At 40.3% G+C, this 21,068-nt stretch overlaps 1 protein-coding gene across 1 annotated transcript in view; it reads left to right on the top strand.

Annotated features, from left to right (window-relative positions):
- Positions 1-4,242: 4,242 nt before the first annotated feature.
- ECRG4 (ECRG4 augurin precursor) overlaps positions 4,243-21,068 on the top strand; it is a 58,851-nt gene continuing 42,025 nt past the window's right edge. The window contains exon 1 of the mRNA XM_073670507.1: positions 4,243-4,397. The gene's annotated coding sequence lies outside the window, so the exon portion shown is untranslated. The remainder of the gene's footprint in view (positions 4,398-21,068) is intronic.

Raw genomic sequence — 21,068 nt, forward strand, 5'->3', positions numbered from 1 at the left:
ATATTCTAGGTTCTCCAAAGTAGCCACCTTTTGCTTTGATGACTGCTTTGCACACTCTTGGCATTCTCTTGATGAGCTTCAAGAGGTAGTCTCAGCAAATGTATTAGGCTGTGAAGAAAGTGTTTGCTCACTAGTGGACAGCTACTTATCAATAGACCATCAGAGGTCCAAAATAAAATCAAAAGAGTGCATTGCATACTGTATTGCAGCTAAGGTGTGATTACAATTCTGGCTTCCCTGCATGTTCTGCCTCCCTCCTCCCGGCAGGGATGCCGACATACTCACTGCCCCGGCCGCACGCGGTATTTCCGTTCCCTGCTACTGCTACCTGGACCCCTGGGCCTGCGCACATTGCGTAGGTCTCCCAACAGCATGCCTAGTGCGTGCGTGCTCCCCGATTCTTAAAGGGGCAGCGTGCGCACTCTGAATTTGCCTCCAGCCAATAGCTGGCTGAGTTGCCCGTGTTAACTGAACCTGAAGCAGCTCCAATGGTGCCTAAACCTGAACCTGCTCCGGCGGCACCTGAACCTGAAGTCACTCCGGCGGCGCCTGAACCTGAGGCCGCTCCGGCAGCACTTGAACCTGAAGCCATACTGTCTGAACCTGCCCCAGTCTCCGTCCTGTCAAATGTTCCAGGATCCGCACTGTCTGAACCTGGACCAGTGTCTGTCTGTCACGGGTGTGTTGCCACGAAGATCGTCACGAGTACACAGCCTGACTTCTCGCAGCTGACTTGTTGGTGCTTTGTGTTTTTTCGGCAGTGAAGGAGTTAATTCTCTCTCTCTCTGGGCTAGCTGAGGTCCAGCCTCGCCCAGCTGCAATCAATGCTTCTTTAGTGAGACTCCTTCATATCCCTGCAGGTCTGTTTGGGAGGTGTCGGTGAAAGCTTTTCATTCAGACTTACAGAGCGGATCGTGGTGTTTGGAGTTGCTGAGATAAGTGTATTTGGAAGTGTTTTTTCCCTTTCCTCGCTTTATCATTTATCTCCTTTCCCGTTGGTGTTCCCTCTGTTGTAGTTGTGTAGAAGTTGTATGCAAGGTGGTTTTGGTTTTTCCCTTGTACTGTCTCGTTCGTCTAAATACTGTGTGTGGGCATATTATTTCTGGTTCCCAATTGTTGTGATCGGGGTCCTTCTCAGGACTAGATTACTGAGGTGCAGGGATCCTCAGGAGGTAGGGGTTACGCTGGCGGCCTGGACCTCTGTACCTTTAACAGTACCTCCAGGTTGAGGGATTAGTCAGGGCCCCAGCTTAGGGTCAGTTTAGGCCCCCTACCTCCAGTATTCTGTGACAGTGTGACACTGTCCTCTCAAGTTTTCCAGGATCCGCACTGAATCTGCATTAGCATCCAGTCCTGCCTGGAACTCTGAGTCTGTGTCTGCGATCCTGACCCCAAGCAGCCGCAGTACTGGGGACTGCCATTGGAGTGGTACCTGGCAGTCACCTGAAGCTCAAGCCTAACTCCACCATCAGGAGCTCTAGCAAAAACCAGGTGGCCACTCCGCTCCAAAGGTAAGTCTGGATAGTGGCGCAGTAGGTCCACTATCCATGTGTACGACATAAGGACAAGAAAGTATCTTGTAAAGCCTCTGAAAAAGTGAGTGAGCTTGCACGTATTGTGTGACTTAATATTCAGTGACTTTAGGGAGTTGAGTAGAGAGTGATTTGTTTTTCTCACTGATATTATTGTTTAAATACCTATTTGTTACCTCTTCCATCCCCTTAATAAAATGTGCTCCAAGTTGACAAGGTCATTGTTATGAAAGTGTTCACACTCACACCAGGGAAACACGGCACCTACACCCAACTGGTCTCTGCACAGACTAGAAAGGCACTATCCGCAGAACTAAAACACCACCTCGGACCTGGCTCCCTAATAGATCGTCAAAGGGTTTCTCATACCTCCTGAGCAACCAGAAGGGAGGCCGCAACACAGTACCAAAAGGGAGAAAGGAAAGTGTGAGGAGAGATACGAGAACCCAAAGTGAGAAATTAAGACACCTTCAAATAAAGTGGAGGGGTGAGATTTAAGGAGTACCAAAAATAAATGGAACAAGTAAGACCTCACAAGAATCTAACTGTGGTAAAAAGAAAAGGTGTTGGGAGGGAAAGCAAATCAACTTACTGCAAGAATAACACTGGAGTTTACCCAGCAAAGTAAATCCCAAGTTAAAGATCTGGAACTCCTATGTACATCCACCAGGAAATATAGCCAGCAAGGAAGTGCAGAGAAGGGATATTATATGAAGCCTCACGCAGAACGTGATAAGGCAAACCAAAATGGGAAAATGGAAAACACCTGGAAAGGAGCAAACCGATGCCACTCCTGCAGTGCCTGGACCTGAGGCAGCTCCGTGGTATCTGAACTTGAAGCCACTATGGCGGCACCCGAACCTAAAGCTGCTCCGACGGTAGCTGAATCTGCAGCCACACTGTCTGAACCTGCAGAAAGGAGAATAAAGACAAAAGGAACAAACAGCATTTGGACATGGAAGGAAAAAAGCAATAGCTCAACAGGCAGAAGAACCGACCATGAAGCATCAGGTAACCAGATCAGATCCCCAAACCGAGTCATGACAGTCATTCAATGTACATTTTGTCATGTTTGCAATCTTTGGAGAGCCGTTTAAAGGTGCATACTGCTGTGCTGGATGTGTGCTCATTACGTGCATCTGAAAGCCCAGATACTGCAGCTAAGGCGACGTTTAGTATTTTACATCAGTATTTGTAAACCAAAACCAGGAGTGGAACAGTCAGAGGAAAAGTATAATAGAAACACGTCACCACTTCTGCATTTTTCAGCCACTCCTGGTTTTGGCTTACAAACACTAATGTAAAATACTAGCTAAGTACTAACCATGTGAACATGGCTTAAATGAGAAACTTACAACACTTACATCCATTGACATCATGAAAAAGAGTTTGCTGCTCGCTGAGAAGGTGCTAGCTGGGGTAGATGAGTGTGTGTGTGTGTGTGTGTGTGTGTGGGGGGGGGGTGGTAGCATGGAACTGCATGACAATGAGGCAGCTAACTTGGTGAAAGAAGGCTGGATGGAGGAAAGAATGTTAGGGAGACTAGCCCTAATCTGAAACACCCCAACAAGTTTTCTAAATTGGGAGATGGATAAGGGGTAGTATTTTTGTAGCAAAACATGTCCTCTAAAAGCCAGCGGAATGTCTGCTCCTGTAAGAAGGGGAATAGGAGAGCAGGTCAAATCAGACAGGTGCTGGTAGTGATGGATTCAATTATTAGTGGAACAAATAGGGCAATCTGTCACAAAGACATGTCAATTTGGCATAAGTTGGCTGGGGGGGCTGGACAAATATTGTCTCAAGCTATGGTGCTGAGTTTTGAAATATATCACTTCGGGAACACCACAGCGTTTCAGAGAATAATATGCCCAGCTGCAATTGGGCAGCCAAGATGCCATTCATGTTGACTGCTATTTGGGCAACATGAATCCTGAGAAGTTCCCTTTATTTAATTTATTTAGGTTATAAGATCCATGCAGGTGTAATTTGGTTAAGATGGTAGCACCTGTTAAATAGTTCTGAGAGGAGGAGCAATGGATCTCAGTCTTTCAGGGTGATTAAGCTAAAGTAAAGAAATTGGTACATTAATGAAGGATTTGCTAGTTTTGAGGGAGGAATTAGCTCCTTGTAGGGGTACTTGCATGCAGATACACTCATATAAGTTATCGAGTCAGAAACTCTAAGTTTCCCTAAATACCTGAATTATGAAAGCAATAAATGCAGAATTCTGTACCAGAATTGAATGGTGGACTTGAACTTTTATAAAGTTATGTTTGGCACAAGTAATGGTAAGTCGTGGGGCTCATTCTGAGTATTTCTATGCACCTTTTTGATTACTGTGTTCACACCCAGTTTGTTTTTTTTCCCATATTGTTTTCCTTGATTATTTTTTCCTCTTTTATAAAGATTTTACCCCTTTCAAAGTAAAACATATCGTAGAAATGATTGTTGGATGACAAATCTTACACTGTCCGTACCTGTCCCTCATTTATTTATATTACATTTCCATATAAAATACAGTGACAGTCTAATTTATATTGTTTTAAGGGCATACAAAGAATTAGGATACAACTTTACTACACATCTGCAAGTAATTTCAGATTAGGATGTGGCATTTGTGAAAATACAGAAACCTGAGTCCCGCAGCTATAGCATCCCCTGCCAAACAGTTTTTTTTTACAGAAGGTCTGGTATTCATAATTTTTTTTTTAATGAAAGTGCCTTTCATATGAGTTCACCTCCTGTCCAACTAGATTTGAAAACACTACGTACAGCTACAGGGTATATAAGGAATACCTTGTGCAGCAGAGGGACACAAGACGCCTTGTATACTGACACGCACTTGGAAAGCACATCACTTAAGAGGTAAAGTAATAAATATGTTTTTTCTCTTTTATTTTTAGAAAAAAGAAACACTTAAAAAAGTAACAGAAGCTCATTCCAGAATAGGCTCAGAAATAAACTGCTCAGTTACAATTTTACATATTGCAAGTGAGTGAGCTATTTAACATGGCAGAGAGTGCTAAGCCCATAAAGTTAGTGCACAGAACTCTCCCTATGATTTACTGTATTTCTTCTTTCATACCTTAATCTCACCTATGTGTTATTGCTTATCATACAGAAGGTAAAAACGTAAGCAAATGTGACATGTTTAATTGCTTTTTTGCTAATTTGTTATTGGTTACCGTATATCTGTAGAATTCATATCACAATTCAATGTGAATTTAAATGGATTCCACTGATTTAATTATTTAGTAATCTATAATGATACTGTTGTATTGTTGGTTAAAAATGACAAAGTTGTTACTACAATTAGGCTTGGGCTACACAAATTCTCAGCCCAATCATAAGACTAAAAAGCTTTGTGTGAGTTGTCTGTGACTTTCTGCCACATAAGCATTTTAGATTTGTAATTTGGCTGTAGTAAACATGACTTGTCTCATACAAAAGTCTATGGAGACAACGTCACATGTATCCTGCGACCTGTAATAAAAAAAAAACAGGAATGGACTTTTTACAAAGTTTTTGCGGCACCGCAATCTTCATGTCACATGACACGTTGCCATTTTAATGAGGATTTTGCATTTGGAGGCAAAAGCCTGGAGCGAATTCAGAACACAGAAGAGACTTGTATTGCCATTATACTTTTTCTCTCTGGTTGTTTCAATGTTAAAATTCATGTTAAAACATTCAGAGAACTGCTAGATCTGCAGCAAATAAAACAATGATTGCATCAAAGTGATATGAAGCAATTGAGTAAATTATATAGTGCAGGAATCAGGGTCTCTGTCCCTACATCATGCTGTTCTCAGATGGTATCAGCAAAAACCAGGTAGCAGATTCACTTAAAAAAAAGTGTACTTACCTCCTGGACCATTGTTTCTCATCTGCTCTCAGCCCTGTGTCTGCCACATGACATAAAAATGTCACATGACCCATGCAGCCAATCAGTAGCCACTGATCATCTGCAGCCTTCACAATTTGACCTGAACAGAAGAGTAGTGTTTACGTCCGCTGACCAGCAGGCTAAGAGCGGAGGTAAATATTGATTTTTTTTTAAATTTATGCAACATGCTGGGGCCATCAATAAGGGTTTGCCCAGTATTTGGCAAATCATTTAATGTCACAAAATAGTATCTAAAGGCTTGTTCACATGTTACTTTTTGCTACATTTTTTGTGCGAGAAAAAAACTCTGTTTTACAGTAACAGCAAGGTGCATGAGATTTCTGGAATCTTCTACATATGTTGCTTATTTTTTCCATTGGAGCCTTTAGGCTGTGTGTACACATTGCATTTTTTGCCCTGCGGATTTGTTACAAAATCTAAAGGGTTTCCTGATGCCAACAAAGTGAATAAGAATCCTGACTTATCATGCACATGTTGCTTATTTGTGACTTTGGTGCAGATTCAAATCTGCCTCATGTCAATTTTTCAGTCTTTTTTCAGTGGTTTTTTTACCCATTGACTTCAATGAATTCAGTCAAAAACATTATAAAAATGTAAGTCTAAAAATGATTGCGTATTTGCTGCTTTTTTTAGCATTTTTGCAGTGTTTTTGCTTGCGTTTTTTGCATGCATTTTTAGACAGCAGTGAATGGTATAGAGATAAATAATAGATATAGATAATAGATATATATATATATATATATAAATAGACAGACACATAGACATACAATTGCACAACCCCCCAACATATTATAAAACTGCACCATGTGGAGCTTATTGGACATCTTTTAAATAAATAAATTAATGAATGAAAAAAAACGACATGGGTTCTTCCCAATTTTTTTGTAACCATCATAGGTAAAGCAGACAGCTGTGAGCTGATATTATCAGGCTGGGAAAGTCCATGGTTTATGGCGCTTCCCAGCCTAAAAATGCCAGCCCCAGAAGTGGCACATCACATTAGATGCGCAAATTCTGGCGCTTTGCTTTGACTTGTGCAGTGGCAATCGTGGTAATCGTGGTAATGGGGTTTGGAGTTGATGTCAGCTAAGTAGTGTCCCAAAACATAGCTGACATCAAGCCCTGGTTGAAATAAACACTCCCCCATACTATCCCTTGTCCACCAATTTACTTTAAAAAAAGTTTCCATGCAGGTCCGTCGTAGTCCACCAAATCCGACGTAGTCCACAAATGGAAACCTGAAAAACGTAAACCGAGAGAAATAAACACATGTTCCTGCTCACTTTGAGCTCTGGACTACGTTGGATTCGGTGGACTACCTGCGTGGGAACTTTTCTTTCAAAGAAATTGGTGAACGAGGGAACGTGTCGGGGAGTGTTTTTTTGAATAAAGTATTCTTGTGTGTGTGTTTTTCCTTTTTCTTACTGGGTTAGCAATGGGGGTGTCTGATAGACACCTCTCCATTACTAACACCAGGGCTTGTTGCCAGCTGTGTTTTTGGACAGTTCACAGCTGACATTGACTCCAAGCCCCAATACCCTGATTGCCACCGTACCAGGGCATCGGAAAGAGCCAAAGCCAAATGCCAGATTTGGTGCATCTAATGTGATTCTCCACTTCTGGGGCGGCCGAGGGCTGGTATTTTTAGGCTGGGAAGGGCCCAATGAGCAGGGACATCGTTTTTTCATTTATTTAATCATAAAAAGCTGTCCAATAAGCTCCACACGATGCAATTTTATAACGGCAGGGGGTTGTGCGATTATATGTCTATATGTCTGTCTGTCTGTCTATCTATCTATATCTATCTATTTCTATTATCTATCTCTATAGCATTCGTTTCTGTCCAAAAAAGCATGAAAAATGCATACAAAAACGCATCGAAATAGCTGCATTTTTGTAGCTGTGTTTTTCCTGCCAAAAGATGCAGAAATGGTTCAGAAACTTCTGCATCCAAATACTCAATGTGTGCACATAGCCTTAGAAGCATTTTTTTTCAAATCTGCAGCATGTCAATTCTTTCAGAATTTTTGCAGCATTTTTCACCCATTCAATTTAGTAGGGAAAAAAACGCAATTAAAAGCTCCCGAAAATGCATGCAAAAACTCAGGTTTCTTCTGCAGCATTTTTCCTGCCAACATTCTTGCAGCAAAAAAATCTGTTGCGAAAACTAAACATGTGCACATACCCTAAGCCAGTATTTATATGGTAGTCTTGAAACATGATGGATCATATTTATCATTGCAAGTATGTCATTTTGAAGGCGCACGGAAAATATGGTGAAGTTCAGAAGTCAATTTATGTAGCTCATGTTAAAGAATGCGACACACTTAAAGGGGTATTCCCATCTCCAAGATCCTATCCCAATATGTAGTAGGTATAATAATAATAATATTACCAAATATCTCCAATTAGAAATGTATAGTATTTTTGATTCGCCATCTCTCTTACCTCATGTGCAGGCATTGCAGGACCTTAGGTATCCATGGTTACGACCACTAGCAACTAGCTAACTAACTGTGACTTTATCAGTGGACGTAACCATGGATACCTAAGGTCCTGCGATGCCTGCACATGAGGAAAGAGATAGCAAATCAGAAAAAATATTCTACATTTCATATTGGAGATATTTGCTAATATTACACCTACTACATATTGGGATAGGATCTTGGAGATGGGAATACCCCTTTAGAGGGAACCTGTCATGTCCCCAAACGCTATTAACCTGCAGATATCAAGTCAATCTGAAGATTATTAGCATTGTAAATCTGTCTGGTCTGGGAGGAAATTAACTTCATTCCTCCCGTGACCCTAAGGCTTTTAGTCACAGAGGTGTGGCCGACACGGCCTTGGTCACTGCTCAGTATACAGTGAGTGGCAGCTGTAAACGAGTCCCGGCAATGACTGATTGCCGGCTCTGTACTTATGTGATGCACTAATACACTGCAAAGATGGTTGTCAATCAAAGTGCCGGAGCGTGCTTACAGCGGCGTCTCACTGTATACTGAGCAGTGACTGACGCGATGCTGGCAAGCCTGTATTGCTGAAAGCCAGAAGCAGATTTAGAATGCTAATAACTGGCAGATTAACCCCATATCTACAGGTTAATACTGATTGGGGACATGACAGGTTCCCTTTAATGGCAATCCTAAAAGAAATAGTCACACCAGCTTTTCTAAATCTGTACATATTGAAAATATGAGGACATGATTACAGTGATTAACAGAGTAACCTTAATGAACTCAGTTTATGGCAGGCTAAAGTTGATGTTCTAATTAAGGGTCCTTAAGGACCGAAAGCACGTAAGTGACAGGTGTGTCTATATGTCTGTTGAGTTTTTTACTGGACCATAAAAAAAATCATTTAGGTTTTTACTGCATATGGATACTGGATTTTACGTAATACCTTTTTAAGATATATTGAGTTAATTAGAGGTGAGTTCCAAGTTCAGCACCTCAGTAAGTGGACAGAAGTAATGCCTACACATCTTCCTCTGGAGGACTTGGCACACTCATGAAATACACAGACTACCCATTGACTACAATGGGTAGTGTGTAATGACTTGCTCACACTGTGGTCGTACAGCTGAATATCCCTATCGATTAAAGCTGATTGCTGAGGGTCCCAGCACCAAGATGAAATGTGGCCAGTTGATCATTGACGATGTAAGATCTACATTTGTTTTTTTCCATTCTCTTAGTGACTTTAACACTTTATTTTAATACTTCACAAAAAATAAAACTGCTTGAGTCCTCCTCTATCAAGCTATAAAAAAATCTATTATTTCCTATGTCTGTCTGAAAACCAATACGACTGTTGTAATTCATACTTACCAGTCTTTAGCTGTACATGTATCTGTATAGCTCTGTATTGAAGCTCTGTACAACATGTTTCTCTATAAAGCTGGCATATGGTCGTCACTATGGCACTATATGGGGCTATACTGTACCCCTGCATAGCTTTGTTTTTATATAGAGATGTACATTTTTTTTTTATTTCTATCAGGTTCTGTTTGAATCTAAGAGAAACCAAAATTGAGGTATGCACCTTCGGACGCCATATTATAGAGATATCACATGGTGGTGCATAGGATAGAAAAGCAGTGGCTGTTTGTCTCTCCATCTGGCTATGTACGCATGCTCTGGGCATAACACCTTCAGTAGGCAGGTTTGTCAGGGTTTTGGGGAAATCTGGTAAACATGGCTTCCATAATGGCATCAAATTGTAGTTTTGCAGCGCTGGGGTCCTGTTGGTATGTTCTCCCCGTGTTTGCGTGGGTTCCTTCGGGTTCTCCGCTTTCTTCCTATACTCCAAAGACATACTGATAGGGATTCTAGATTGTGAGCCCCAATGGGGACAGTGATGCTGATGTTTCTAAAGCGCTGTGAAATATGATGGCGCTATATAAGTGAGTAAAATAAATAATATTGTATGTGACTATATATTCCCAAAAACAAGAATGATTGACTGATGACTTCACAGAAATTTTAAAAACGCGAAGGGGAATTATTGATGTTAGAGGCAAATATTCTGTATTTTACTCATTTTAAAAACCATTCATAATGCAATGTCAGGACTTATTGCTTCATATATTCTTACTGCGTTATTGTATATGAATCCTGGCAACTGTAATAGATCCAGGAGATAAAGAGAATGAAAAAACGAATAGCTAGAGGCTAGGAAATAAATTGTAACGAGACAAATTTTCAAGAATGAGATCATTCTAGGTGTATTTATTTCCTGACATATATGGGATGAGAGGTGAGACACCATAGTATACATAATATAGTATGTAGTATGCTGTATATACCGTGTTAGCAGTGAGAGAATTAAAGGGTAGTGTCAATTTTGATTGAGCACCAGGTTACGTATGATACAGTTTTCCATTATGTTATCACAAGAGGAATGCATACTTTCCTTAGGGCAGAGACTACATCATATGTGAAGGTTATGGTGATCTGTCTTACTCATACAACCTAGACCTTTCTTCTTCAGATAGGCCCATGGAGGTAAAGTGTCAGTCAAGTTGGGTCAAGTCAGGCACACGTGAATAAAGTACATAAAGGAGATCTATACTACTTTTAAAGAGGATCTGTCAGTTCTCTGGACATGCCTGTCATGCCCATATCAATAAATACTTGTATTTCTCATAAAAAATGATGGAGAATCTTTTCTTATAAATCTTTTATATGTTATACCTCTGTAACTCCTATTAGAAATGTATGACTGATTGAACAACTGGGAGTTACTATTCTCCTTGTCATAGGGTGTGTCCCTACACAATATGATTCTATCACCTCTGATTGGATAGTTTCATGCATTGGCGGTGTAGTGGTCAGCATAGTTGCCTTCCAAGCAGTTTACCCGGGTTTGAATGCTGGCCAACGCTTGAAATATGATCTATGGCTACTTTCTATCAGACAGCACGGTGGTTCAGTGGTTAGTATTGTTGCTTTGCAGCACTGGGGTCCTAGGTTCAAAGCACAGCATCTGCGAGGAGTTTCTATGTTCTCCCCGTGTTTTCGTGGGTTTCTTCCCACACTCCAAAGACATACTATAGCTATTTAATCATTCTTTAAACTTTTTGGCAGTGAGGGTGATCAATGAGCAGAACAGGCTGCCACAAGAGGTGGTGAGTTCTCCTTCAATGGAAGTCTTCAAACAGAGGCTGGACAGACATCTGTCTGAGATGATCTAGTGAATCCTGCATTGAGCAGGGGGTTGGACCAGATGACCCTGGAGGCCCCTTCCAACTCTACCTTTCTATTATTCTTGAGGGACACACCCCCAACTGGTAACACCCAATTTGTTCATACATTTCCAGGAAGTGTAACAGGAACAGTACAATGTGCAATTATAAAAAGACATGTTCCAGAATTGTTATGTAATGGAGAATTGACTTATTTTCTAAAACAGATTTTTCTGAAGTGGAAGGCCCATCTAATAAGCATAAAAAGCAGTCTTACTTTATAATTGACTCAATATCCCAGTGTTTTTCAAGACAAGACACACAGCAAGCTCTGTAGCCATGCCCAGAATCTTAGCTTCTAAATCAGAGGCCACAAACACGTGGCCCGTGGGCCGCATGCAGCCCCTGAAGCTCTGTTGTGCGGCCCTTGGACCCCTGGGATGATTGTGGCTCAGTTTAGGGGCCGCCAAGGTCAGCGCTTCTTTTCAATTGAATGTGCGTCCTTGAATGCACATTCAATTGAAATGTATTGCGGTGCAGAGACCGGCTCTCTGCACTGCAATACATATACCAGCCACTAGCCAATCAGAGGCCAGTTGCTGACATCGGTGTCCCGGTGCAGCCACACATGTCGTCATTGTTAAGCGCCCCGGCTGTGGAGGAGGAAGAGGATGCTGTTTACTGAGGGAGTGAGGTCAGGTGAGAATTTGTTTTATATTTGTCTGTAAAGAACAGCAGAATGGGTGACATTGTTATAAGAAGGGGACATTGCTATAAGATGGGACCAGGATGGGGACATTACTACAAGATGGGACCATGATGAGGACATTACTATAAAAAGTGACTAGGATGTGCACATTACTATAAGAAGGGACCAGGATGGGCCCATTACTATAAGATGGGACAAGGATAGGGACATTACTATAAGATGGGACCAGGATGGGGACATTACTACAAGATGGGAGCAGGATGGGGACATTACTACAGGACAGGGACTTTATTACAGAATGAGAGACATTATTTCATGACAGGGGACATTATGATAGGATTGGGGACTAGGGTTGAGCGAGTATGTTCTGTCCAAGTACGCTCCGAGTATTTACAGCTGCTCGGTGATAAGGTTAAATCGCTCCCGTGTGCCTGATTTGCAACTGTTTGACAGCTTTATTACATGTGAGGAATGTGTAAGAAATAGACATTCCTCACATGTAATAAAGCTGTCAAACAGTCGCAAATCATGCACACGGAAGCGATTCAAACATATCACCGAGCAGCTGTAACTACTCGGAGCCCGAGCATACTCGGAACAGAACATACTTGCTCAACACTACCCTTCACCAGTTTGAGCATGCTAAACTGACCACATCATGGAATAGTGGCTGCAAAGATGAATAAAACTTTTTTATTTTTTAATTTCTACTCTCTATTGTCTAGATATTGGCTTATAATTTTTAGGTATAAATATATAATCTCTGGTAACGACTAAGAAGTTGTTACCAGAAATTTTTCCTGAGGGCTATGTACTTCTCCCCCCTACATGAGGTAGACCAACCATAAGCAGGCAGCAACACACATAGGAAAGAAGAACATTCCCTCACAATGGCTTAGAGCAGGTTTCTCAGTGTGAGACATGTAATGACAGACAGTCTGGTTACTCATTGGTCTCACTGAAGAGCTGTGTGTGATCACAAAGTGCTGGGAGCAGATCAGAGATGAGTTACATACACCTGTCCTCACACGCGTCGGAGTTTGTTGGGTGAAGCTTATATGTTTTGACTACTACATGCGCTATCTGAACTTTATGTGATTCAAGTTTTGGGGAATTACTTTATTGGGTACTCCAGAATGAATTACTGTGTGACTGTGTATATTTGATATTACTTTTTGTTATTAGTTACCTGATTAATACACTATATACCTACACTTTGCATTTACTGTTTTGCATAGTGGTTGGTATCTCTTTCCTACAGGGGCTCCCCTATTGGCTCGCACACCAATATTTCTATATGTCTGTCATGTTGAATACATATGTTGTTTTTTAATTTCATCTACATAGAATTTTATTAGCAGTAAATGCCATCTCCTACCTCAGTAATGTAACAATCTGTCTTCACTGAATACAGATTTTACCTGATAATTGAGAATTTTGAAAATGATTAATCAGAGAAAGAAACAGATTTATTTTTATAAGATATATTACAAAGTTGTTTTTTTCATGTGTATTATTGGTTTATGAAATAACAATTAAAACGAAGGTAACGCTTTTAGCCTATTTTTGATTTTTTTCCCTTGTCTTATTGTTGAATTTGTTTGTACTCAGATCTGATTAATGTATGCACTCATACTAACTTCTGTATGCTGCATATTATATGTGGATATATTTTTAGAATCTTCTTCTTGTATATACGGTAGATTTATCCTAATGACACATTGTATATGACTGTCTCCTTCATGTGTAATATTTTTATAAACGTTATCTGTTTTAAATAAGAAAAGAAAAAAGCACAAAATGAAATACTGCCTTGTCGGAAAGAGGTAAAAATTGTACAGCATGGCTTTAAAAAAAAAAGTAATTTTTTTTTTTTTTTTAACAAAAGCTGACACAGTGATCTGCTTATCACCATGCTGTTATGAGTTCCCACTGAAGGGGATATTTGATTCCAGTTAAAAGATTAAAATGAGGTCAATATTTCTGTGAATAAATTGGATTACTTTTTAATAGATAAAGTACAAAGCGATAAATGAAAACGAACAGTCTAACTATCTCATATAAAAATGTTAATTGATGCATTGCTCCTACACCACAAAATCAGGTCTTTCATATTTATTTACTAGAGATGACCGCATATTTTGAAATTCCAATTCGCTGGCTTCGCCAAATTTTACTAGGAGATTCAATTTGCAACGAATAAATTTGCAGCAAATCGCGCAACTAAAAAGCCTCTAATTGTCTGGAAAATAAATGTATAACACTCTGAGTTAGCACTGAGGGGTTTAATACTGACCCTCCTTGCTTGCACTGTATGAAAAATAAAACAATTATTATGGTGCTGTTACTGCAGTATATCACAGATTAATAAATTCACAGTCACACATACAGTGGATCATACAGCTATAGCAGTTCTCTAAATATCATTTGATTATTTGGACTAGTATTCACAGAATGAGACTATCACTCCTATTTTCAGTCTAGTATTTCATCTATGAAGGAGTACACCACAATTGCATTAGGCCTTTATCTATCCCTATCCTGTGTGCTCTGAGCTCCTATCCCTATACGGTACATGCATAAAATGGCGTTTGTTGGCTGGCCCCTATCTTTTATACTGGCTGCAACATCCCTCCCTGACTGACTGGGCAAGACCATGTGAACTGCTTGATGCGGGGCATTATGGGGAAGACCGCATGGCCACGCCTGAAGCCATTAGCACGCTTGCTGAGTATTCAGTCACGTGTGAAATGGCACCGGGCATTTTTTTTCCCAACAGTCTTCACGAATTGAATCGCCGATTGTTCAAGTTCGCGTTAAAACGCAAATTTCAAGAAATTCAACTCTAACTCGACCCTCTGCGGATTGATCGGCTTATCTCTATTATTTACACATCGGACAGACATAAAAACAGCAGCCACATGGACAAAGCTGTGAGCAGAATAATGAATCTCTGGCCCGGCTTACATGTCTCTGCAGGAATACTTAACAAGAAGCTGTCATATAGATCCAGAATGACACTCACGTGAAAATATGCAGTAAAGGCATTAACAGCTGAAAGCACTGACTGTATTTCACAGTGTCAATAAAACTATCCATACACTATTGGGTGGCTGGGATATGAAGGAGAATTGGTTGTGAAAATATAAGGGAAAGTGAATGTCACCTTTATTAGAATAGACAAAGTATGAGGATTTCTACTGCTAAGAAACGATAATCTACAAAGTATTATAGAAGATGTCAAGTTTATGACGTGAGCTGCTTATTAAAAGATCTGTGCAACAGTCTAAAGCGAAATAAAATTATTTAGCAAAGATAAAGCCAGGCCAATGTCCATAATAGAAGTTTCCCGTCTTCAAACTGAGACCAAAATCAATTACTGAATTCTGTGTAGCTGGAAAAATATTTAGATTTGAGAGTTCTCAGTGGCTGATACCTTTTAATGGCTAACTGAAAAGATGGTAACAGATTGGCAAGCTTTCGAGACTACTCAGGCCTCTTGATCAGGCTAGTATAGCCCAAAATCTGAAGGGGCACATATTTATACACGATAGGCACAGAAATAATGTAATAGATGAGACAGGTCATGAAAAGCAGAGCTCTTACTATGGGAGAGATAAACATTTCTGGCTGTAAATAATTTATCAGTTCATAGATAAGGACTGTGAAAGTTTTATTGTTTGGTGCAGTGTTGTGATGACCCCACAATTCTGATGGGCACATTCCTTAGTTGATGTAGAATGACATAAATCCATGTGACAGATTCATTCCTGCTCTGAAGGTGCCAAGGTTACCATTAGTTTATATTCCGAGACTCTTCTTTCTCTCTGAGATTTGAAGTTACCTTTTAATACCAGTAATTGAACCAAACAATAAAACTTTCACAGTCCTTCTCTATGAACTGCTAAAATATTTACAGCCAGAAGTGTTTATCTCTAGCATAGTAATAGCTCTGCTTTTCATCACCTGTCTCATCTATTGCATTATTTCCGTGCCCTATTGTGTATAAATATGTGACTTCGGATTTTGGGTTATACTAGCCTGATGAAGAGGCCTGAGCAGTCTCAAAAGCTTTTTTTTTTTTTTTTCCTGTGTACCTGGATACATTTTGGTAAAGCTACACTGACGAGCAAAAGGGTAACAATGTTGTGAACTTTTGACTTTCAGGTTTCATATCTTACTATCTACTACTGGTTCCAACGTGAGACTGCCATCATTTTATAGATAATCATCTACGCTATCTTATACATACATTTTACTTGCAACTATTGGCATATGATTAGTTATGCAGATTTTTGTCATGTCACTGCTTTGCTACTGTTTTGCTCATAAAAATCTAAATTTTTATTTTTATTATTTTGTCAATATTTTGTAAATCTACCTTTGGCTCTCAACACTGCCTGAATCCTTCTGGGCATGTTATTGATCAGATTCAGACATATCTCAACCGAAATCTGATCCCAGGTATCTTCTACACATTCCCAAAGTTGGTGCATATTGGTCGACTCGCTTGGGTATTTATACAGTTTTTTTCTTCAACTCTACCCATAAGAGTTCGATTGGGTTGAGGTCTGGGGACTATGGGGGCCAATTCAGCACCTCTACTTCATTGTCATTGAACCATTTCTTCGCCAAACTCGACGTATTCTTCAGGTCGTTGTCCTGCTGGAACACTATGTTGTCCTTTTCAAAACCAAAGTACTCGAGTGTATGACGTAACTCGTCTGGTAGAATACTCACATGTAGCTCAGCATTGAGATTACCATTGATCCTGGTCAAGTATCCAACGTCTTTGGTTGTGAAACAACCCCATATCATCAGGCTTCCTTCACCGAACTCGACAGTTCCTTCAATTTCTCGATTCGTTAGCCCCTTTTTTCCTTGTTTCTTCCAAACCCATTCGCATCCATTAGAGCCTAGTCTATTGACTTTCATCTCATCGCTTCAAATCACGAGTTTCTAATCTTCTACAGTCCACTTTTCGTACTTTATTGCAAACTCGAGCCAATGTTTCTTATGACGATATTGAAGTTTAGGCTTGTTCACCATTTTTTGAGTCACCATTCCAGACTTGTGTAACGTGCATCGCACAGTGCTTGCATGGATGTCTGTGATCTCACTATTAAGAAGCATACGAGCCACCTCCATTGCCGTGCTTGTTGCACCAGAACTGTGATGAGTTGACTTGTTGACTCCGATATTTTACCTGGACGTCCACCTCTTGGCTTTTGAATGGTTGGACAGACTTCATTTCGTATTCTTGTAACTGTCATGGCACTCACATGATGCAGTTTGGCAATTCTTAGTCGAGAGACCGCTATCGATGAGCTGAATGATGCTGTTTCTCTTTTCTTGAGAAATCTTCATAGCTGCTCCTCAATTGGAACCAGTGAAATTTGGCTTGGGAATCAACCTAGTAACACACTGAGCTATTATGGAATGTGGAAAATACAAAAAAAAGTTGAGGAGAAAAAATAGCGCAGGGATAGGTTCTTATTTGGTTGATAAATAACAGAAATTGTATCGATATATACTAACCTGATCCAGAGTTGAAAGGCTGCTGCAGATCCTCGGGTGATTTCACCAGAAGAGCAAATAAAACATGGAAAGTTTGTGGTCCATATCCGCGCTTCCAGCTTTTGAAGAAACGTCGAACGCCAGAAGTATTCTAAAATACCAGTTTCTATTATTTTTCAATGCGTTTCAAAGTGTTAACCCCCTTCTTCTTCAGGAAATAAAAAAACATATCTGGTTTTTAATTTCCTGAAATAGAAGTGGGTTACACTTTGAAACGCATAAATAGGTAATGATTGTTGTTTTTGAAGTAAGTGTTCTACCCATTATTTAATATTGTGTTTTGCTACACTGAATAATGTCAGATAAACTGATTAAGGATGTATGAAATTGCAACTTTTCCAAATCCATGAAGTGCAAGAGTAGAGAAATAAAAAAGGGTAATATATAAATATATTTATATATTCTGTATATACATACTGTATATATTATACCACAACATATACATTATACAGTTTACATATACAGTCATGGCCAAAAGTATTGAGAATGAGACAAATAGTAATTTTTCCAAAGTTTACTGCTTCATTTTTTGTAATGGCAATTTGCATATACTCCTGAATGTCAAAGAGTGATCAGCTTAACAGCAATTACTGTACTTACAAAGTCAATATTTGCCCAGAAAATGAACTTTAACCCCCAAAACACATTTCAACATCATTGCAGTCCTGCCTTAAAAGGAGCAGCTAACATCGTTTTAGTGATTGATCCATTAACACAGGTGTGGGTGTTGATGAGGACAGGGCTGGCGATCCATCAGTCATGATTAAGTAAGAATGACATCACTGGACACTTTAAAAGGAGGCTGGTTCTTGGTATCATTGTTTCTCTTCAGTTAACCATGGTTATCTCTAAAGAAACATGTGCAGCCATCATTGCACTGCACAAAAATGGCCTAACAGGGAAGAGTATCGCAGCTACAAAGATTGCACCTCAGTCAACAATCTATCGCATCATCAAGAACTTCAAGGAGAGAGCTTCCATTGTTGTCAAAAAGGCTCCAGGGCGCCCAAGAAAGACCAGCAAGCGCCAGGACCGTATCTTAAAACTGTTTCAGCTGCGGGATCGGACTACCAGCAGTGCCGAGCTTGCTCAGGAATGGCAGCAGGCTGGTGTGAGTGCTTCTGCACGCACTGTGAGGCGGAGATTCTTTGAGCAAGGGCTGGTTTCAAGGAGGGCAGCAAAGAAGCCACTTCTCTCCAGAAAAAACATCAGGGACCGACTGATATTCTGCAAAAGGTACAGGGAGTGGACTGCTGAGGACTGGGGCAAAGTCATTTTCTCTGATGAATCCCCTTTTCGATTGTTTGGGACATCTGGAAAACAGCTTATTTGGAGAAGAAGAGGTGAGCGCTACCACCAGTCTTGTCTCATGCCAACTGTAAAGCATCCTGAAACCATTCATGTGTGGGGTTGCTTCTCAGCCAAGGGAATCGGCTCACTCACAGTCTTGCCTAAAAACACAGCCATGAATAAAGAATGGTACCAGAATGTCCTCCAAGAGCAACTTCTCCCAACCGTCCAAGAGCAGTTTGGCACCCAAAAATGCCTTTTCCAGCATGATGGAGCACCTTGCCATAAAGCAAAGGTGATAATAAAATGGCTCATGGAACAAAACATAGAGATTTTGGGTCCATGGCCTGGAAACTCCCCAGATCTTAATCCCATTGAGAACTTGTGGTCAATCATCAAACCAACAAATTCTGGCAAAATGCAAGCAGTGATTATGCAAGAATGGACTGCTATCAGTCAGGATTTGGTCCAAAAGTTGATTGAGAGCATGCCAGGGAGAATTACAGAGGTCTTGAAGAAGAAGGGGCAACACTGCAAATATTGACTTGCTGCATTAACTCATTCTAACTGTCAATATAACCTATTGGTACTCATAATATGATTGCAATTATATTTCTGTATGTGATATAAACATCAGACAAACACTAATAAAAACCAGAGGCCAGCAGATCATGTGAAAATATAATTTTGGTGTCATTCTCAAAACTTTTGGCCATGACTGTATATTATGCAGAGATGACATTTATGACATTTCACTAGGATATACATCCGTTGTCTGACAAGAAGGGGCCAGAGAGCTGGGACACCCACCATCACTGGCATGGATTTTTTCTGACACTGTGCAACTCTTGTCCTGCGTGTACTGTTAAGGAAATAGGGAAACCACTCGGTATTAGGCACTGTCCGTGATTTTAAGGCATCATATTCACTACAAATGAACATCTGTAAACTGTGGTTACCTACTGGCCTGGATGCACAAGGCCAGATCGAGAGTACCAGCCCTGTTACTCCATTAAGGTGGTAGAGTATGATAATATAATGGGCAGTAAAAACAGCTTCTTAAAACATCTAGTAGATGTTAGCAATGAAGAGTCTAATACAGTGCATAAACCTTTATCAGATTTTTTTAGGATCATATTATAAGGGTCGCACGTGCGGAGGTGTCTTGCTGCTACCATAGACACCAGTAAAATGGGTTCCTCAGGGTGTGTGTGATGTTAACCTCAGCAGATAATTTCCTCCAGACCACATATTACTTGATGACACTGGAACCCCAGCCTTACAGTGCAGTCAAGGAAGAATTCAGTCCATGTTTTAAAAATAAACTGGATTTTACTGGTGTACTTGATAGAACTATTCTACAGAGAATAGCAGGTACATTAAACATAAAATTACAATACTTTGCATTAGTACAGTACAGACCAAAAGTTTGGACACACCTTCTCATTTAAAGATTTTTCTGTATTTTCATGACTATGAAAATTGTACATTCACACTGAAGGCATCAAAACTATGAATTAACACATGTGGAATTAGATAGTTAACAAAAAAGTGTGAAACAACTGAAAATATGTCTTATATTCTAGGTTCTTCAAAGTAGCCACCTTTTGCTTTGATGACTGCTTTGCACACTCTTGGCATTCTCTTGATGAGCTTCAAGAGGTAGTTACCAGAAATGGTTTTCACTTCACAGGTGTGCCCTGTCAGGTTTAATAAGTGGGATTTCTTGCCTTATAAATGGGATTGGGACCATCAATTGTGTTATGCAGAAGTCTGGTGGATACACAGCTGAATAGACTACTGAATAGACTGTTAGCTGCTTTTTTCTTGTCATAATACAAATTCTAAGTAAAGAAAAACGAGTGGCCATCATGACTTTAAGAAATGAAGGTCAGTTAGTCCGAAAAATTGGGAAAACTTTGAAAGTGTCCCCAAGTGCAGTTGCAAAAACCACCAAGCGCTACAAAGAAACTGGCTCACATGAGGACCGCCCCAGAAAAGGAAGACCAAGAGTCACCTCTGCTTCTGAGGATAAGTTTATCCGAGTCACCAGCCTCAGAAATCACAGGTTAACAGCAGCTCAGATTAGAGACCAGGTCAATGCCACACAGAGTTCTAGCAACAGACACATCTCTACAACAACTGTTAAGAGGAGAATTTGTGCAGCAGGCCTTCATGGTAAAATAGCTGCTAGGAAACCACTGCTAAGGACATGCAACAAGCAGAAGAGACTTGTTTGGGATAAAGAACACAAGGAATGGACATTAGACCAGTGGAAATCTGTGCTTTGGTCTGATGAGTCCAAATTTGAGATCTTTGGTTTCAACCACCGTGTCTTGGTGCGACGCAGAAAAGGTGAACGGATGG

Source organism: Phyllobates terribilis, unplaced genomic scaffold, assembly GCF_046119375.1.
Source record: "Phyllobates terribilis strain yellow unplaced genomic scaffold, ASM4611937v1 Scaffold_2__4_contigs__length_985480577, whole genome shotgun sequence".
Taxonomy (NCBI): Eukaryota; Metazoa; Chordata; class Amphibia; order Anura; family Dendrobatidae; genus Phyllobates; species Phyllobates terribilis.